The sequence below is a fragment of the Balaenoptera ricei genome, chromosome X, assembly GCF_028023285.1.
Source record: "Balaenoptera ricei isolate mBalRic1 chromosome X, mBalRic1.hap2, whole genome shotgun sequence".
NCBI classification, from domain to species: domain Eukaryota; kingdom Metazoa; phylum Chordata; class Mammalia; order Artiodactyla; family Balaenopteridae; genus Balaenoptera; species Balaenoptera ricei.
In genome coordinates, this window is record NC_082660.1 from 17186687 (window position 1) to 17209089 (window position 22403).

Genomic DNA, 22403 nt, shown 5'->3' on the forward strand with positions numbered 1-22403 from the left:
GGAAAATAAAAGGTAGCCCACCCATTACCTCACACTGCACAGGAGACAGCTGCTCTGAAGTTGAACTCCTCTCTCTACTCTCCCTATCTCTATTTATTCACCCAACCATTCATCCATCCATTTCATTTCATTCATGCTACGTTCTAGGCACCAAGCTGGAGATGAAAGGTTAATGAAACATGCCCCTATCCTAAAGATCCATCTTACAGGAGCTCACAGGTCTACTGACCCTTAAAAAGGGCAACTTTCATTTTCAAACACTCAGAGTACGTTCCTAGGTTAGGGAATGCCCACACAATATTACAAAGCACAGAAATGGTGCCAAGATGCAGAAAAGGGGGAGGCAGGTATAAAATCTTTATTTTCCAAAGACACTTTCAGAGGCTATGTATTGCCCACTTCTTTGGTAAGGACTCAAATAACTCCAGGATACATCCTCCTCTTAAAAGCCACAACCATTTATTCAACTGAACACTGATCATTTTTATCCAAACATTCCAGACAAACCTTAAACTAGCTCTTAAGATCATTGGTTTTGGAGTCAGACACCTAGATTCAAATTTCTGCTCTTACACTAATTATGAAGCCTTGAACAAGTTATTTAAACTATCTAAGCTCTACTTTCTTCATATGGAAAGTGGAGATTGAAAAGTCTTATCTTCAGAGAGTTGTGAAGACTAAATGAGATAATGACATAAGACCTGTCACATAGTAAACAATCAAAGTTAGCTGTTTTAATTATAGCCAAAATTCAATCACTCCCTCTGTGGCCCACCAATCTGCTACTTCTCCTGCACTTGCTCTTAGTAAATGGTATCATCATTAATCTAGTAGACCAAAGTAGATTTTCTCATTAATTATACACAGTGTTCTCTTCCGATTGACACAGATCTACTCAATGGCTCCCCATTATTTGGCTTTTAGAACCCTTGGTTTAACTTGAGCTACATTTATATTTTCCATGGGAATATAATTTGAGAATCATCTGCTCCTTGTAATTTTCAACGCAAAGTAAGAATCGCAGCTTATAACTTACTTTTTGGTGTGGTAGAAACAGCACTAAAATCAGAATTGGTAGACCAGGGGTAGAGTCCTAGGTCTGCCACTTAAAAGCTTTATGAGTTGGGGCAATTCAGACTTTCTCCTAACCTATTACTTGATCTGTTCAAAATGGGGATATTTGCCCTGTCTACTCAAAGGGTTGTTGTTAAGCTCAAAACTGAGATAACTCCTAAGAAAATACATTATAAACTGTAAGAAGTTGTGCCAACGCAAATTACTATTATTAAGGTAAGGTAGCTTCATGAGGATAAAATAATACTGCATAAAGACCTTTTGATCTTAGAATCAAAAAAAGTTTAGAATTGGTAAGGGATCTTGAAAGTTTTCTGTTCCAAATATACAAATATACTCATATCATATGCTTAAGTTCTTTCTATCCCATTCTCACCTATATTTGAACACTATTGGGACAAGAAAGAAGTATCTCACCAGGCAGCTTACTATACTATCTCAGAAAAAGCACTGGCTGCTCGATAATGCTCTTCTTCATACAGTAACTTTCTTCAAATGCAAATTCCCTTTAAGAGGATTACTAATACATGATGACTAACTTGCCTGTACTCTATCTACAAAGTCACAGAAGTAAATCTACAGCTATGACTACAAACTACCCCAAGTCTGTTCTTTTCTAGATAACTCGAGGTCCTTCAAACACTCCTTTTAGAAGATGAGACCACTTTCTTTTCTGAGCATGCATCCAATTCATCTGAAAGGGTAGTAAAGAGAATTGTGTGCAATTAACATTGCAACCTTGATATGACCAATGGAGAGTAAAGTAAAGGGCACATCACCTCCCTTGTCCTACATAATAAACTTATATTAATGCAGTTCACATATGCATTATTTTTGGAATGTCCACAACACATTGCTCGGTCATACTATTTTGTTTTTCCTGTTTTCTGTCTGTTACATTCTTGTTTTCTTCACTTACACTGCAACTAAGCCCTCTATCCTCTATTCTGTACTTAGTCTCATGAATAAAGCCTTACTTTAAATTTTTGATTCATCTTTTTCCAGTTCTGATTCATTGCTACAACCTCTACAGATTAGACTCCAAATCTGCCAATCAGCTACTTCACTATTTTCAGCTTCATGTAATCCATAAATTGTACAACGTATTTTCTTTTCTGAACTTTTCACCCAGCTAACTAACAGCGATATACTAACAAAACAATCTAAGAAAAAAGTTAAGTGAAACATGATCTAAAGGTATTTTATGCTCTACTTTTTGCAAAAACATCTACTTCCTTTCTGAGTTTACCAAAGGTTTAAAATTTTGAACAATTTAATTTTTAAAGCAGGAAAATATAAAAGCTAATGTTATCCTACATACCAGTGAAGCTTTACCAAAACCGACCCAAAAAAGCACCTTTATTTCAACAAACCTTTTCTATCACTTTGCCAAAACAAGGATTCAAATGCTATCTAATAGAAATGAGTATAAAGTTACCTACGCAGCTAAGAATTTTCACTTTTGAAAAACGACTCTCGACTTCACTAGAGATTAGGTTACATGGACCACCAGTCTGACTCAATATTGTAATACTTATAGTTCCAAAAGTTCAAGGAATAATACCAATTAAACAAGAAAATTTATTTCTCTAATTTTAAGAAACACATAGAAAAAAACATGTGGTCTGAATCTGGCTAGTACCACGTTTAAACCCCAGTTCTGTCACTTACTACTGCAGTTACCTGACCTTGGGTAAGTTACTTAACATTTTGAGCCTCAGTTTCTTCATTTGTAAGATGCATATAATATCTAATTCACAGGGATGCTGTAATTAAAAGGACCCACCAAGGGACAGCAGATGCTCAGTAAATGCTACATCCTGTCCCCTCTTTGGCCTCAATTGTGTAATATTTACATTTCTACAGTTAGCTTCCAAAGTGCAATGCAATAAAGAAGTACAAGAGAGTGTTGAGATACCTGTTTCACCACTTACTACAGCCAATTTCCTGCCAAGCAGGGTGGAAGAGATCATTCATATGTGTGATATATTTTTATACAATGTGGCTAAAGAGTGAGTACAAATGAAAAAGAATAGTTTAAACGTGAGGCAAATGTATTTATCCTCTCTCATCCCACCATAATGCCTTCCAGCCAAAAAATCGCAGATCTTGGCAGACTGTACATATGCAAATATTATGTGAAATACTAGAAAAGGTTAGGAAATGCTAATCAAGCTTTACTCTGGTAGTCTGAAATGTGTAAAAGTCAAAAATTAGAATAACGTACAATATGGGCCTCATCAGAACAAATCAGAAAAAGGAGACTGTTAGCTTGAGTTTCAGCAGGTATTGTTTTCAACATTAACTTCTAATGTTGTGGTATAAAATTATCACTTAAGATAATTTTCCTGCTCTTAAGGGGATAAACAATTCAAGTCAGTAATTCTGAACAAAGGTTTCAGGACTTCTAGAATATCCCAAAGTATTTTAAGGAAAATTTTGCAACGTTAAAAATAAGAGTATTTTTCTAAATAAAAAAAATTTTATTTTAAGCAACCCTATTAAACAGATTGTTTTGCTGTAATGGCATGTTACAACCACGCACATTTCCAGGCTGTTTGGCTGTTTGATACCTCTGAAAAAATGCACTGAGTCCAGCAGGAGATTGTCTTGTATAAGTCCACTAGGACTAAAAAAATGATCTGTGATTCAAAAATGCTACCTTGAACTTAGTAGGACATATCATCTACTGACATCCTACTCCCTGGAAATGAAATGTATATACGAACACTGGGAGAAAAGAATTCCTCACAGAGAACAGCCTAAAGTAACAGGAGGGGAGGAGGAAAAGAATGGGGCCAGAGCCCTAGTGTACTAATTTGGAGACCCAGGTTGTAGATATGAGCAAGAATCATGCCTTTTTTTTTTTTTTTTTTTTTTTTTTTTTTTACTGTCCTCAAGTTTCCACAAGTGTATCTGCCTTCCGAACTCCCTGATATCAGCAGTGGTTTTCCTGTCCAAAGTGTATGCCATAGGACTTCCGTGAAGGTGCTGAGGATGAGGCATGAGAAACCTCTCTAAAACTTCAGTTAAGATACCATCAAATTGTTCAGAATCCAAAGAATCTTCTATGCAATCACATTGAAACAATAAGAAACAAGCATTTTATATTCTTAATAAGGAATGTATATAATCCTTACCAATGTGACAGGATTAAGAATCAGCTCCTCATTTATCCTAAGGAAATATCAGAGATGTGCATAAAGACTTATGTACAGTGATATTCATCATACTCATTATACTGAAAAATAGAAAACAATCTAAATGACCAACAGGGGACTGGTTAAATAAATCATAATACATCTATTCATATGTAGGAATACTATGCAATGGTTAAAATCAGGGCCTCAAAGAAAAATTAATGATGCAAAAATATGATTGCAATATATTAAGTTAAAAAGGATACAAAACTAAATAGTATGATCCCAATTTTGCATACCCCCCTCCCAACATGTGTGCATGTAACTGGCAAAACATATATAAAATCTTATCAGTAGTTACCTGGGTCATAGGATTTTCTTCTTTGTACTGTATTTTCAAAATTATATGCATTTATTATATATTATTTTATAAAGAGAAAAACAATCAATGTAATTAGAAAAATCCATTTATTTCTAGTTAAGGTGCCCTTACATGTGCTTTGCTATTCCTCTAGCAACTAAAGGTCTGCTAGTACTCAAGACTATTCTATTTTCTAGACTAGGGTAGGAATGACCACTGGTTATATTTACATTATTAAGTTTTAGAGGAAACTTTCAGAAGCTTTTTTTTTTCCTCTCTGATGGCTTCCTGTGGTTGTGGCCTCAGAAAATAGATACGTTTTTAGGCCTGAATCCATCTCATTTTTTTGGAGTGTACCCCTAAGGGGAATTCTGCTTATGAAACAAGAGTATGTTGAGATAAGAATTAAGAAACGAAAACACGGTAGCCAAAATTAAATCTGCATTGTGAATAGCAAGTATTGGAACTGACACTGCAGAAAACAGAATCCATGCCAAGGAGGACAAACTTGAGTAAATGAAAAAAAAATGAAAGAAAAGATTAAAAAACGATGGAGGACAGACGTAGAAATAATCTATGAATAACAGATGCTCCTAAAGAAAAAAACCCAGCAGTTTAATCAATCAAAAGTATAAGAAAACTTTCCAGTTCCGGAAAAAAATACCTGAGACTGGAGACTGAGAAGGTTCAACAGAGATCATCAACACCAAGACATGTCCTTGGCAAATGTTTTTAAATTTCAAGGATAAAGATATAATCCTACAAGCATACAAGCAGAAAAAAATAGGTTATTTTCAAAGAAACTAAAATCAGATTGACCTCAGATTTCTCCTCTGCAACAATAAAATGCCAGAAGACAATGAAGTAATGACTTACAGAGAGTTAAAAGGGAAAAGTTATGATCTAAGAATTTTATACCTTGTCCTACTTTTTCATGTACAAAGATCACAGGAAATTCTTCTTAGTTCTCCAAAGTCTTATAAAATTTCACCATCCTGGTAGTACCTTTTTTCATAAACTGTTCAAAGGTATGTCTTAGACCATTGAAAGAGAACCAAAATAAGAACTCAAGAATACTGAGGTAGGAAAGAATTGGTGAAGTATGTTGATACCAACTTAATATCTAGAAATAACTGAATAAAATAATTAACCCCAATAGAGGAGAAAGGGTCAATAACGAAGAATAAATAACTGATATAAGTATATAAACAATATAAACCTTTAGAAAGTTAAAGGTAAGATTTGTAACCTCAGGATAAATTAATGTGGACTCAAAGTAAAAGAGGCAGTGGAAGAAGGGAGAAACTAAGATTCTAAATTCTCTGTCTTTCCTAAAAAGATATTTTAAAACCACTACTTTTAGTAACTACCTAATAAATATAAATTTTGGAATGCTTTGAAAAAGCATACGACAACCGAGAATTATACTTATTTATTGCAGTCCAAATCAGTGGAGAATATAATAACTGGCAAAGACTGTGAATAGTACTTTATGCAGGCATCACATTCAACCCTAAGCACGGAGGTAGGTATAATTACCCCTATTTTACAGATGAGGAAACCAAGGCTCAGCAAAGTTAATTTGTGAATGGCAGAAGCAAGATTCAAAGCCAAGTCTTTCCAGCTCCATAATTCTTTCTTCAATATTTCATAACCTCTTCAAACAAACGAATCCATAAGGCAGAAGAGAAAAAAACAAACCATAAGGAAAAGAATAAAATACTTAAAATAAGATGACAGAACTAATTCCAAAAGTAATAATGTAAGAAATGTAAAGTATCTAATTAAAACAAAGTGTCTTACTGGATATTGGATACTATTACAGAATTATTGTTTTTATAAGTGATGATGGTATGTTCGATGTTTTAAAAAGTCTTTATCTTTTAAGAAATATAAATGTAAATATTTATGTCTGAATTGATGTATCTAGGAGTAGCTTCAAAATAATCCACTGGAGCCAGGGAGGGGAAGAGAGAAAGTAGTGTGTGTGATGGGGAGTACAGATGAAACAAGACTGGCCATGAGTTGATAATCTTTGAGGCTGGGCTATGGAAATATGGTGGTTCATTATACTATTCTCTCTACTCTGGTATGTGTTTGAAATGCTTGATAATAAAAATTTTAATAGTCTTAGGTTATATTTTTAAGAAGCTTAAAAAATCCACACCAGTATTTACTGCTTTAAAGAGAAAGCCAAGCAAAAACAGATAAGAATAGAAAAGCATAAAGAAAAAGAAGAAAGCAAGTGTATGTATTATTAAGGCCAAAAATAAAATGTGAAGCAAAAACCTTACGCTGATTAAATAAAAAGGTGATTTGATTTGGACTAAAAATATAATTAGTACTTAATACATACAGTAATAATAATTGCTATCATTTACTGAGCAATTACTGCACACCAGGCAACTACATCTTTGATGCTTCTAAGAACTCTGTGAGGCATTATCACTAATTTACAAATGAGGACATTAAGCCAAGATGGGTATGTCAATCTTTTAAAGCACTGTATCCTCAGCCCCTAGCAAAATGCCTGGCTGGCATACAGTAAGTGCTCAATAAATATTTGTTGAATAAATGAAAAAGTCTAATATCCTGACTAAAGCAAATAAGTAGAGCTTAAATTCAAACCTAAATCTGATTCTAAAACCCCTACTCTTAATCACATTTAAATCTTTTCATAATATACATAGTAAGAATGAAGATGTTTATTTCCTTCTGTGTATGTTTCTGTTTGTCAGATTTTCTACAATCAGCCTGTGTTACTTTTTTCAAACAAGTCATTAAAAATAATAAATGCAAAATAGTACTGAACACTTAATCACCGACTAACCTAACCACAAAACACAAAAGGAGATGTTCTGGGGACTAAAACATGAAATAAATGGACACAAGTGGAAGGGGAAATTTTAGCACACTAACATCAACTAGCATAATGAATAAAACAGGACAAAGCACTTGATGTAACTTACATTAGACTAGGTAGATATTGAATTTTATAATGTAAAAAGAATATGGGTTCAAGTTATCTATGAAAAGTTATAAAAGACTGACCATGTTCTAGGTCATGAAGTAAATCCAAAATTCTTAAAAACAGGAACTGTACAGATATTTTCTGATTATGATAAAAAACTGAATAAGGAAATAAATCACTCATTCAGAAATCAATATTATTCTAAATAACTACTGGCTCAAGGAAATAAATAATAACAGCTATCATTTATGCAATGCTTATTTTGTTCAAAGTACAGTGTTGGCTATGTTGCATATATTCTCTCATTTAATCCCAACTAATCATTAATAAACCATGAGGGATGTTATTATATAGAGAAGAAAAAACTTAGGTTGAGAATTAGTAACTTGTCCAAGATCACAGAGGTATTAAGTTTGCGGATAAGACAACTGGACCCAAGTCTGAAATCCAAAGCTCACACTACTACACAGAAATGATGTCATATTACTGTTAGAATTCAAGTATAGGCATCTAGCTGTGCTCATTTTTCTCTATTTACAAAATAAAATTTTGTAATAAAAAGTGGAGGAAACTACAACTTTCCTTAACACATGTTCTGAAAATGTCTGTTTGTTAAATACACTACACTAAGAAGGTAATGGTTCGTTTTTCTAACGTATCATTGATCCGACATAATATTTCAAACTGCATAATCTCCTAAAAGAGACTCCTTTGAATATATTCATATTCTCGAGAGGGCAATTAAAAAGGAAGAAACCAGAAAATCAGTTAAAGTAGGGAATATAAGGTAAACATGATTGCCACTAAATTTATTTCTAAAAAGTCACTATTTTCTGGTACTTATCTGCAATCCATAAGAGTTCAATGGAATCTTAGCCAGCACGGATTTGAATCCACCACTAACTGTGGGCAAGCCCTTAAAGCCTCTCTGATTTGTGGTTTCTTCATGCATAAAATATGTGGATATCTAAGGGCTCTTCCAGCTTGAAAATGTTATAATCCTGTGACTTTAAGGATTAAAAGTATTTAAAATTTTGTGGAGTGTTTACACCTGAGGAAATTACTAATTCTGTATTTAAAGCTGTTCTGTACGTTATTTCTAACTCTAATTCCTTCTTTCTTTTCTCCACCTAAAATACAGTTTTATCTATATCCTTCAGTGGTACCTTTGTATTCAAGTGTAAACAAGGACAATACCAAAGAATGGATTGTAACAAATGCTGTCACCTGAAAGAGAAGTACTAACAAAGAGAAAATAAATGAAACATTGTTTTTCTGTGCAGATTAAGGAACCTAAAGCAATTTTATAATTTCCACAATCCAATCTTACTAGTCTTATTTTACTAGTAAAGTGTCAACTTATTTTTTAAGCTCCTCTGTGTACTCCCAGTGCTATTTCTGCCTTCCTAACACCTTCAAACCCCACCTCTTAGTACCACATGGAGTTGGCAGTGTTTCCCAAACCTGTGTGATGATCAGAATCACCTAAGATTCCTGTTAATAATACACTACCTGGCCTTACCTCAAACTGAAACTGAATCAGAAGTTCCAGAAGCCCCATGGCTCGGTATTTCATTTTTTAAACAGGCACCTTAGATGACTCCTGTGATTAGTTAAGTCTGGGAAATCACAGTGTAGAGAAAAGATCATGGGCTTTGGAGCCTGACACACCAAGTTTCAGAACCTGGCTTTGCCCTTTATTATAGGTGTGACTTTGGGCAAGCTACTTAACATGAGTCTCAGTTTTCTAATCTACAAGATTTGAATACCAGTTATGCTCTCAGTTTTCTAATCTACAAGATTTGAATACCAGTTATGCCGGAGGTTGTAATAAAGTTTAGTACACTTAGCCATGCTGGGTGCCCAGTAAGTGTTAGCTTCTCCTTCCTCCTGCTCATCTTGCCAGAGGAATTGACAAATGCAAATACTTGAGAGTATTCTGATGAGTCCCTTACCCTAATGGATCCACTTCCATTTCTAGGGCTAAAAATCTGAGTACTAGATAATTCATTAATGCATTACTTGGTTTGGCTAATTTAAGTCTTAGGAAAAAGTCTAATAATTTCTTCTGGTTTCCAGAGGCTTAGTGAAGTCCTTCTATCTAAAACAGATACACCATGATGCTGAGCTTCAAAGCCCAAGCTTTATTTGCTATGTGACTGTGGCAAAATTACCTGAACCTCTGTTTCCTCATCGGCAAAACAAGTGGTGCTTAAATGTTTGATGAACTGAACCCAACATGTGTTACTGATAACATAACTGTTAACTAAAAGTCACTTTAATTAAACTTACACACAGTCTTACAAACATTCTTATGAACAAAACGACAGCAATAATAGCTTGCCAGTAAGTGAAACGAGACAGAATAGGACTTGCTCAAATACACAATAAAAAAGAGCTTAACAGCCAAGCAATATCAACTGTACCTTAACACAAAGTGTATTAGACAAGTTTGGAACTGAACTTACTTAGGAAAAAACTATCCAAATTACTCACTCATTAAATATATATACATATATATATTTAAAAGTACCATAGGTATAAACACAACCAGGCAGCAAGGTTTATTTTTGGAAAAATGAGAAATATAGTTTATAATTACAGCTCCATAATGAATTCTAGCTGTATATGTATTAAGCATAAACACTATTAATAAGAGCATTCTACTAAAAATTGTTAGTATTAACTGTCCAGATAAGCTACAAAATAAAAGAAACCTAAAGAAATTAGAAAAAAACTAAAAATCTGGGAACATTCATTCAAGACAGAGGAAAAGCTACCCTCAATTTTTAAAAAATAAACAAGAAAATAACAAACCTCAAATCCTACTGAAAGTAATTTAAAGAACCATAGCTTTTCTCACAACTTATTTATTCTTTAATACAACTTTTTTCTTTCATTTAGTTCCTGCCCTTTGCTTATGTTTATTTCCAGACATTTAATATTTTTACTGCTATTTTGAATGAGATCTTTTTTCCCATTATCATTTCTAACAAGGAAAACTATTAATTTTTAAATATATATTCTGTTTAATACCACCTTATTAGACCATCACTAGTTTTCACAAACCTTTTTAGTGGTTTCCTTAGATTACCTAAGTAGATGATTATATCATCTATGAATAGTTATCTTTTATCCTTTTTTTGAATACTTTTGGATTTTCTTGTCTAACTTCACTAGCAAACTCCTCTAGAATGTAAAAGAGAGGTGAAAACAGCAGGCACAGTTTTAATGAGATTGCCCATAAGATGTCTCCATCAAGCATGATGCTGGCTACTGGTCTGAGACTATTTTTTAATAATGTTAAGGACACACCCTTTTATTCCTATTTTACTGTTTTTAATTGAGAATAGACACTGAATTTTATCTAATGCTTTCTCAACTTTTCCCCTAACTTTTAAATTAGAAATGATTATATATTCACAGGAAGTTGCAAAAATAATAGAGAGGTCCCATATACCTTTAACCCAGTGGTTACATCTTACACAACTTCCTGTCAAGACCAGGAAATTTATACTGGTACAATGCCCAGACCTTACTCAGATATCACTGGTTTTACAGGTTCTCGCGTGTGTGTGCGCGTGCGTGCTCATTGTTACACATTTTATCACATGTATAGGCTCCTGTATCTACCACCAGAGTAAAGATACCAGTTCTTCGCCATCAGGATCCTGCGTGTTGCCCCTTTACATCCACCTCTCTCCCACCCTTCTTCCTAACCCTGGCAATCACTAATCTAGTCTCCAATTTTGTCATTTCAAGAATGTTATATAAATGGAATCATATGGTATGTAACTTTTTTCCACTCAGCACGAATTCCCTGAAGATTCGTCCAAGTTGTTGTGTGTACAATAATTCATTCCTTTTAGTTTAGTAGTATTCCAGTATTCCATGGTGTGAACATACCACAGCTTGTTTAACTATTCACCTGTTGAAGGACATTTGGTGTCTAACTTTTGGATATTACAAATAAAGCTGCTATGAACATTTGTGAACAGACTTCTATGTGGACATACATTTTCATTTCTCTGGGATAAATGCCCAGGAGTGCAACTGCTGGGTTATATAATAAGTGTATGCTTAGTTTTTAAAGAGATGACCAAACTATTTTCCAGAAAGGCTGTATCATTTCACTTTCCCATCAGCAATGTATGAAAGATCCAGTTTGTCCACATCCTCACCAACACTAGGTACTGTCACTATTTTTCATTTTGGGTATCCTAAAAGGCATGTAGAGATATCTCATTGTGGTTTTAATTTTCATTTCTCTGATAGCTAACCATGTTGACGTCTTCTCATATGCTTATTTGCTATCCATATATCCCCTTTAATGCAATGTCTGTTTATCTCTTTTGTCCAGGTTCTAACTGGACTATTTGCCTTTGTTACTGTTAAGTTTTGAGAGTTCTTTATATATATTCTAGATACAAGTCCTGTCTCAGATATAGGTGTGCAAATACTTTCACCCAACCTGTGGCTTGTCTTTTCATCCCCTTAACAGGTTCTTTTTCATAGAGCGAACATTTTGAATTTTGATCAAGTCCAATTTATTATTTTCTTTTATGGATTGTGCTTTTGGTGTCTAGTCTATGAACCCTTCACTCAGCCCACAGTCCCGAAGATTTTCTCTTGTACCTAAGTTCTAAATGTTTTAGAGTTTCCACGATCCATTTTGGATTAATTTTTGTATAAGGTGTGAGGTTTAGGTTGAGGTTCACTGTTTTACCTATGGGTGTGTAATTGCTCCAAGCACCACTGTTGAAAAGGCTATCTATCTTTCCTTCATTGAATTGCATTTGCACCTTTGAAAAAAATCAGTTGGCCGTACTTGTTTGGGTCTATTTCTGGGTTCTCCATTCTGTTCCACTGATCTATGTATTTATCCCTTCACCAATACCACAGAATTTTGATTACTGAAACTATTTAGTAAGTCTAAAAGTTGGGTAAAGTGATTCCTCCCACTTTATTTTTATCCTGTTTTGGATATTTTAGTTCCTCTACCTTTGCATATAACTTTTAGAATACGGTTGTGTTAAACCTATAGAAGAATTTGGGGAGGACTGACATCTTTACTATGTTGTGTCTTCTAATGTATGAACATGGTAGACCTCTCCATTTATTTAGACCTTTGATTTCATTTAACAACATTTTTTAGTTTTCAGCACACAAGCCCTACACATGTTTTGTTAGATTTATACCTAAGAATTTTTTTAAAGCAATTACAAATGGCACTATGTTTTTCATTTTGGTTTCCACACATTCATTGCTAGTATACAGAAACACTATTTTTGTATGCTGATCTTGTATCTTACAACTTTGCTGAACTCACTTATCAGTTCTAGATTTACGTAGATTCCTTGGGATTTTCATTGGAGACCTCATGTCACTTGCAAATAGAGACATTTTTATTTCTTCCTTTCCAATCTGTATGTCTTTAATCATGTGTTTTGCACATTATTAATATTTTTCTTCAACTTTAATATGGTGGACTACATCAATTGATTTTTTGAATACTGAACCAGTCTTACACCCCTGGAATACAACCCACTTGGTCATGCTGTATACTTCTTTTTATATGTTGCTGGATTTGTTTTGCTAACATTTTGTTGAGGATTCTGTGTCTATGTTCTTAAGGGATACTGATCTGGAGTTTTCTTTTCTGTACTGTCTTTAGGTTTTGGTATCAGGATGATACTGGCCTCAAAAAATGAGTAGTGATATGCTTCCTCTTCTATTTTCTGGAACAGAATGTGTAGAATTCATGTTATTCTTGATGTTCCAGATCCTTCTTTTATCATTTCCTTTCTGCTTGAAGAACTACCTGTAGTCATTCCTTCACGGTCTGTTACACATTCTCTTAGCTTCCCTTCACCAGAGACTGCTTTGATTGCACCTTCACGCTAGAAGGATATTTTCACTGGGTATAGAATTCTGGGTTGCCAGATCTTTTCTTTCAGCACTTAAAAAACAGTGTGCTATTTCCTTCTGGCTTCCATGGTTTCTAGTGTGGGATCTACTGTCATTTGACTTATTATTCCCCTATAGGTAATAGTTCAGTTCTAACTTCTTTTAAGATTCTTTGTCTTTTAGTTTGATTTAGAAACAAATTTTAACTGTGGTAAAATACACCTAACATGAAATTTACCATCTTAACTGTTTTTTAGTATAAAGTTCAGTATGTTAAGTATATTCACATTGTTGTGCAACCAATCTCCAGAATTTTTCATCTTGCAAAATTAAAATTCTATACCCATTTAACAATTTCACATTTCCAAAGGTTTGATTTTGATGTGTCTAGGTGTGGATTACTTTAGTTTAGCTTATTTGGAGTTCAATCAGCTTCTTGAATCTGTAGGTTTACATCTTTTGCCAAACTGGGGAAATGTCAGGCATTATTTCTTCAAGTCCACCTTTTTTCTCTGCTTCTCAAACTGTGGTGACATGAATATTAAATCTTCTGTTAATGTTCCCAGGCCCCTGAGACACTCTTCATTTATTTTTCAGTTTATTTTTACTCTGCTATTCAGATTGAGTAATTTCTATTGCTCTATCTTCAATGTTATTGATTCTTTCCAGTCACCTCCATTTTTTTTTTTTTTTTTTTTTTTTTTGGCTGCACCGCATGTGGGATCTTAGTTCCCTGACCAGGGATCGAACCCGCACCCCTTGCAGTGGAAGCACAGAGTCTTAACCACTGGACTGCCAGGGAAGTCCCTCCATTCTTCTATTGAGCCCATGTAGTAAGTTTATTTCAGTTATTGCATTTTTCGGTTCTAAAGTGTCCATTTTCTGCTTTATTTCTTTTCTGAGACTAATTTTTCATTTGTTTCAAATGTGTTTGTGGTTGCTCACTGAAGTATTTTTACGATGGCTGTTTTAAAATCCTTGTCAGACAATTCCAGTATCTGAAGCATCTCCGTGCTGGTATCTGGTGCCTTTTTTCTCATTCATGATGCAATTTTCTTGGTTCTTAGTATAAGTGAACTTCAGCTGTATAATGGACATTTTGGAGATTTTAAGACTCTGGATCCTATTTAATCTTTTTTAGCAGGCAGTCTACCAGTTGAGGTGTAGTGTGAGGGCAGGGTGAGTGTGTATGTTCAGCTTCCTGCTGGGCTCCGCCAACACCACCCTGGCAAAAGTGGAGCAATGACTCACACTACTTTTTTGCAGATGGGTGGGATGGAAGTTCAGCTTCACTCTTGTTCCCAGTGAAAGTGGGGCACCAACCCATACCACCTCATCGCCTCTGAGTAGGGGTGCAAGCTCAGCTCCCTGACAGACCCCACTGACAATAGGGAGAGGGGAAGTGGAGGGCTGACTCACACTGCTTCATTGCTGCAGGGTAGAGTGGAGTTCAGCAGAGTTCAGCGGAGTTCAAGGTAGACTTCAGCTCCCTGAAAGGCCCAGCTGACAACAGGAGAGGGGAGAGGGAGAAGCGGGGTGCCAATCAGCCCTGCCATCCACCACTCTGTTCCACCTTGTAGATGCCAGATGGGGGTGGCATCTGGGCCCTACTGCATCAGCGGAGGGGGGAAGCAGCGTCGACCAGGCCACCTCCAACCATCTTGTTCTGCCTTGTTGATGCTGGGTGAGGGTGGACCTCACCGACACAGGGCCGGGGGAGGCTTAGCGGGGACTAGTCCTGCCTCACACCACCTTGTTATGTCTCATTGCTTCCAGGCTGGAGTGGAGGCTCAATTGGCTGCTGGACCTCACTGACACTACCCTAGTGAGAACATCACCTCCTTCTGTAGGAAGTGGGACAGGGGTGGTGGTGAGGGAATATCAGGTCCCTGCACAACCTGCCAAAGCCACCGAGCAGGGGGAATCAAAGTGCTGTTTGTTTTTGCTAGGCGGCGAAGGGGAGAAGGGGAGAAGGGGAGATTAGGTCCCTGATCTGCCCAGCCAACACCAATGGGTGGAGGAATCCAAGCGCTGCCACTTGCTTCTTAGAAGTAGGGTGGGGTTTTTCTGTTGGTGTTTGGCTACAGTAGGGTGGGTACTGCCAAAAAGGTTTACTGTTGTTAGCCCACCCTTTCTTTAGTCATCTGGCTAAAGAGAACAGGCTTTTCTTGGAACCCTTTTTGTCTGCGCCTGTTGGTGGTTCCAGGTTGGAGGCTTTTACAACACCCTGTCCAGGATATATGGGAGGCAATAAGAACACCCAGGGAACTCACTATTTGTGTCATTCCTTTAATCCCAAAGTCTGTAGGCAGTCTGCTTTCTAATTTCCACCTTTCAGAGTGTTCCTGTACTTGTTTGTTGTGATGTCTTAGGTGTTTTAGTTGTAAAGGAAGACCTAGGAGGAAAAGGACTCCACCATCTTGGCAGAACCAGAAGTCTCCGCCAAGTGATTAATTTTTATGTTGAAAGTAACATTTTCTGTGTGTGTGTGTGTGTGTGTGTGTGTGTGTGTGTGTGTGTTAAAAGAAACTTTATTGGGTGTTTGGGGTAATGACATTTATTTTCTAGGTTTCCACATTATGGTTAAAAATGCACTGTGGAAAACTGCTATAACATCATAGATCAGAACTTTCCCCTAAAGTTCCAATTATGTTTCTATCATTCCTGGCTAATTTAGCTTGCTTCATGTTATTCAACTGCCTGTCCACCTCAGTACTTTCACACTATAATATTCCAAAGGAAAGAATTCTATCTCATTCATTATCACCTAGTACTATACCACACAAATTCAGAACAGCCAGGGGGAAAAGATCACTTTAAAACTCATTTTGAGCTCCTCTTTTTAATAATCCAAGGCAAATCTTACTTTTAACTTGCCTGTGACATTTCTCTCTTTAAGTAACCCCCCTTACTGCTATCAACATCCATTGTGATAGTTATTCTTCTTGAATTATACCAAGAGCCAGCAGGAACTTGAAGGAAAGAAGGCCAACAGGGGTTTTGCTTTGCATTTTCACTTCTTTAAATGAAACACCTGTATATCTCACTTTAAGAGATGGATCCTTGAAAATTCATTTATTTGTTGACTTATAATTAATTTCAGAGATTCTAGACTTTTTGTTTTGACTGACCTTCAATTAATTCCTGTACTCTTGCTTTAAATAAGAAACTATACAATAGTATAACAAGACTGAGGAGACTGTTAGGAAAAATATCACTGCCTCAATTTTTGCTTTCTTTGTATAATTTTTTTTATAATTAATCTTTTAACTCTTTGTTGTGTTCCTCTAGAAACTCTGCTCTGGCTGGGAGAAGGTGTGGCCCAGGTGAAGTAGGGCTCTATTCACCCAACTGGAAAGCCATTGTTCTAGAAAAAGCTTTTTATTTATCACATCTAAAAATAAAGGAAATCTTTTAAAAGTACAAACTGAAACTAAGTTTTCTGAGAACTATGTATATAACATGACACAGATAAGGATCTTCTATATCAGCATTAGAGCGAAACTCCATTTAAGTCCCTAAATCAGCAGCAAAATAAGCACGAGAACTATGGATACAAGCAGACAATAAGCACATTAAAACATCCTTCACATTCCCAGTCATTAGAGAAATGTAAATCAAAACCACAATGAGATACCACTTTCAAACACACTAGGGTGGTTATAATGAAAAAAACAATAACAAGTGTTGGTGAGGATGTGGAGAAACTGAAACCCTCATGCATTGCTGGTGTGAATGTAAAATGATACAAACAAGTTGGAAAACAATTTGGCAGTTCTTCAAAATATTAAATATAGACTTACCATATGACACAGCAATTCCACTCCTAGGCAAACACCCAAGAGAACTGAAAACATGTTCACATAAAAACTTGTATACAAATGTTCATAGCAGCATTATTTATAATTGCCAAAAAATGGAAACAATCCAAATGTCCACCAACAGATAAGTGGATAAACAAAACCGCTATAACCACACAACAGATTACTCAGCCATAAAAATGAAGCATTGACACATGCTACAACATCGATGAACCCTGAAAACATTATGTTAAGTGAATGATGTCGACACAAAGGCCACATATCATATGATTCCATTAACATGAAATGTCCAGAATAGGCTAATCTACAGAGACAGAAATTAGATTATTAGTTGCCAGGGGCTGGGGGAAGGAGGGAATAGGGAGTAACTGCTTATGAGTATGGGATTTTGAGGGTCATGAAAATGTTCTGGCATTAGATAGTGGTGATGGTTGCACAACTTTGTGAATATACTAAAGACCACTGAATTGTATACTTTACAAGGGTACAATTTTGTGGTATATAAATCATATCTCAATTTTTAAACAGATTAACTAGGGCTATTTAACCTAAGAATTAAAAAACCCAAAGCGGGAAAAAAAGTCATCAATGATCAACGTTTAAATTTCCTTTTCTTTTACTGTAGCAAGGTAATTGGCAACTTTTTCAGGTTGTGCCAGATCCTGTTTTATGGCACTCTGAGGGAAAGTCAAATAGATTTTTCTGAAAAGAAGATGCAAATATAAAGAGGTAATGATTTAATAAGCTGCAATTAAAAAACAGAGCAGTTACTCAAGCACACACCTAGGGGCTTCTGCATGGAGAGGTGTTAAGTTACATCTGGGCAAACCCCCTTTTTCAAGTACAGTAGTTTTTGTTTCAAATTCTCACTTGTAAGATAGTTGTTTAGAAATCTCAAAAAAATTTCCCATACGATGTCACATACGATGCTGTTTCTCAGGCCAGCTCACAAAAGCTTATTTTACCCATGCTGTATTTGGAGAGTAATATCAATTTTGCTTTTCTAAGTCTCCCTATACGTTCCCATGAAAACATCTGCTCAATACAAACCACCTGGGCCCTTTCGCCCTTAGGAGGAGATGTCAAATAGACGGAGTCACTCACCTCTATGCTGTTTTCAACCAGAGCAGGGCAGTCTAGTGGAAAATCAGTGGGATTGCAATCTGCGAGACTTGGTGTTTGAACCCTGCCTCGTCCACTTAATAGCTGTGCAACCATGAACAAGTTACTTAACCTCTCTAGGCTTCAGTTTCCTCACCTGTAAGTTGAGGTTAATTACATCTACCTCATTCAAGTAGATATACACAAAGCGTCTAGTCAGAGAGAGCATTCAGTATATGTTAATCTCCAAGATGAACCAATCTACTTTCCCAGTATTAATTAGCACAGTATAGTGAACAAAATGCACCATTTCTGATAGCTAAATTTCCCCAATGCTTCGATGTTATCACTTGAATGAGAAATGTCATTGCAAAGTTAGTAAAGTTGTAGAAAGTGCAGAATGGTTATTTGAGGGGCATGTACCACTTAGGAGGGCTTATCAAAATCTTCAGGGTAGAAGAGAGACAAGACGAAGCTGATTAAACATAATTTGAAAAAGCATATTAAATATATTTTTCATTTAGAAAAAGCTTTAGCCTATTAATTTCAAACTACAAGTAATAAAAGGTAGAGTTGAAAAACACTGGTGTAGAAAAAAAGGGTTCAGTATGTGCTAATTCTATAATCTAGAACTGTGCTGTTCAATGTGGTAGCCAACAGCCACAGATGACTAATAAAATTTAAATTAATTAAAGTGAATTTAAAAATTCAGTTTCTCAGCCATACTGGCCACATTTCAAGTGCTCAGTAGCCACACATGTGGCTGGCTAGTGGCTACTGAATGGTACCCATCTAGAAGCTGGGTTTTTTTTAAGTGAATCTTTCCTATTATTTTATATTCTTTTCAGGTAGACTCCTCTGCTCCTAAACGTGAAGAAGTGAAATAACATCCTGGGTAACTGAGGTTTTTAGTAGAGATTCTCCAAGATTTCTGGAGTAAAGATTTCTCCCAAAACACTGCACTTGAGGTGCACTTCAATCTATTAATGTCAAAATGAACTTTTGTTTCAGGCTATCATTTGCCATCTGCTTCTAACACATATCAAATGACTGAACCAAGTTTCCTATAACAAGCTTTGTGGGCCAAAGGATTAGAGGCAAGCTCACAGAAATCTAGATGACCAGGTCAGACATGAAGATGAGACCATCATCGTATGTAAGATTATAAAAATCAATTAACATGGTGGATAAAGCAATTAATTTTTAAGGTATGTAAGAAACCATGGATAGAGTATTAGTTAAGATGAGCAAATCTGATTTAAGTTATGCTACTGCTGTAATTCTATTTATACTAATAGAGGGGAAGACTGATACGAAGTATAAAAGCGCTTTTGGATTTACACATAAGTGTAGGGTTATCTAATATTCAGGAAACTAGCACTATTTCATGAAAAAGCAAAACAAAACACAAAAATACCCTCCAAAAGACAATGTGGAGAGCTGACTCCAGGTGGGGCAGTAGGCTAGCTTCCTGATCTTTAGCTCGTTCACATTCCTTTCTAGCTGACACCTTCAAGAGAAGAAGGTAAATATTCAGAGTAGGTAATGCCAGTAATTGAGCTATTCTGTTATGGTATGCTGAAGCATAAAATCACTGTTTGTTAGTAGGTAATACGCCCCTCAAATACCCCTGACTCCAGAGGTATGTGTATATGATGGGCAGAGATCAGAAAAAGGGTGAGGAAGTCATTTTACATTATTGGTAAGCTGTAAGTGTAAATTTTTTTTTAAAGATGAAGTAACAATGTTCCCAAGTTAAAAACAGCTGCAACAAAATATCATTAACCCTAGCTGTTTTCTAGTAACTTCAAGTTTGAAGCAATTAATTAAAAAAGAATGGGAGAAGTAGACAGATTGACAGCAGCATAAAATAGCAAATGATAAGAGTTTTTAAAAACTATGAATATTAAAAATAAATTACAGAGTAAGTCCATGAGGGGGCCGTTTAGTAGGGGCAATTAGCTTGATATTAAGGTAGAATATGACCATTACCTTTCAAAACACTGAATTTTAAAAGTTTAAATTATTTAAAACTTTTATTTAAACTACTGCATTTAAATTTTTAGTCCACTATTAAGATGGAAAATTGTTACACAAATTAATTTAGAAAGACTCCAATTCAAAATGAAACAAAAACTCTTGTTTGACAGTTACAGAAAAAAAGCTTTGATGCAGTCAATTAAACATAACAGCTTGTTTCCAGGCAATACTGGATCATGTTACTGTAGTTATCAGACTTTCCAAAACTGTGTTCTGCAAAGCACTTGTGTCCTTTGAGACTTCAATAGATGGTTCATGAAAAAGGGGTGCTGACATCAAGTCTCAAATGCTGTGAGCTATTTCCTTTTTGCAGATTCATCATGTACATCATCATCTTAAAAGTCCTAAGGTGTTATGCAGCAAAGACATTGGTCAGATCTCATTTAATTCCACAATCCCCAAATTTATTTGATTATGTCACGCTCCTTTGGTTTTTCTGGAGGGAGAAGACGGTTGTTGGGGCACAGACACATTTTGAAAATTTTCAGAGACTTCTCAGTTGAAAATACCATGTGTACTATTGAAAGTTCCTTAAGTACCAGTATCACATAACAGAACAAAATCCAAAGGATTGTATTTCTAGACAGGAAAAGCCAGTCACTCATGGCATATTCAAATAACCAAAATAAATGTGTTTATAGTAATGGGGAGGGAAGTATGCCATATTAATTTCTGTCCCTAAAAAATGAAATTAACAGAACTGATCCTAAAATATAAAAAGGTGTGCACATTTTGTTTTGGTACTTTTTGGAAAGTAAGTTAAAATTCTACCTATTGGTGCTATATATTGACTTTATTTCTTCAGAGACACACTTCCTTCAAGAGGTTGACATATAGGGTATATCATATTTCAACAATTATAAGACACCATCGTGTGTGAGATATACTATTATCTTATATATCACTAAGGGAAAAAAGCCACTGCTGATTAAACAACGACATGCCGTGGACTGTGAGAGGGCTTCCAATTTGAGCAACGTTGAAATATGAACATGCTTTCTTTTCTTCCTTCTTCCACACATATTCTTCAAAACGTTTTTTATGTGTTTCCCCCCTCTAAAGACAATATTGAAGAGGGGAACAATATAAAAAAGGATAAGATTCAAGAGATTTCTGTTCACCTTACCCTTACAGTTATATTCAGATATTATAAAGGCTCTCTTTAAACAGATCAATCAAACAAACCATTTTTAATTGTTCTGTTTGATTCTGGAAAAATTACCCTAGAGGAAAAACAGAGAACTTCCTAAGACAGTGCTGTTTGAGAGATGATTCATTATAATTATTATTTATTAAACACAAACCATGTACTGACCCAAGTGCTTTACATATATTATCATTCAATTCTCACCACAACCCCATGAGGTAGATATTATTTTCATGCCTATTTTACAGATTAGGACGTTGAAGCGTAGAGACATTAAATAACTTGCATAAGATTACAAAGATATTAAGTGGCAGCGACAGGGCTCAAACCCAGGTCTTCATGGCTCCAAAGTTTATGTTCTTTAACACTTTGCCATACATCCAAATTATCCCACAAAGTAGAATAAGTAAAATTGAAATATTTAATTGCTAGTAACTAATGTATTTGCTTAAAATAGCCAAATGTATTAAATGATAGTTATGTTCTATATAGATACATTTTATCCTGTTTTATACAAAGAATATAGTATATTTGTATTTGTTTTGTTAACTTGACACATTTTACTTAACAATTAAAATTTACAGTTGTTTTATCTTTGCTTCTACGCTATTTGGTATTAAATTGAAAAACCAGAGTATCTGAGATTTGATAACTGTTCCAGATTAACGAAAGACACAGGAAACTGTATCAACTCCTAAAGATGGGGGGGGCGCGATAAATTTAATGCCAAGTATTAAAATGCAACTGCTTGTTTTTTCTTTCTATTACATGAAATGGGGAACAGGATGTGTAAAATATACATTTGCTCGATTGTATTCCAATGCTTTAAAACTTGTCATCC

At 35.4% G+C, this 22403-nt stretch overlaps 1 protein-coding gene across 4 annotated transcripts in view; it reads right to left on the reverse strand.

Annotated features, from left to right (window-relative positions):
• Positions 1–22403, reverse strand: part of RPS6KA3 (ribosomal protein S6 kinase A3) — a 108322-nt gene that overhangs the window by 81078 nt on the left and 4841 nt on the right. The window contains exons 2-3 of one of the 4 annotated variants that reach the window (XM_059909858.1): positions 5240–5334; positions 4215–4251 (exon numbers count right to left, since the gene is read on the reverse strand). The exons of 1 other annotated variant lie outside the window; for it this stretch is intronic. The gene's annotated coding sequence lies outside the window, so the exon portion shown is untranslated. Of the gene's footprint in view, positions 1–4214; positions 4316–5239; positions 5335–22403 lie in introns of all 4 variants that reach the window. 2 more of the 4 variants (XM_059909857.1, XM_059909859.1) reach the window with 2 other exon arrangements.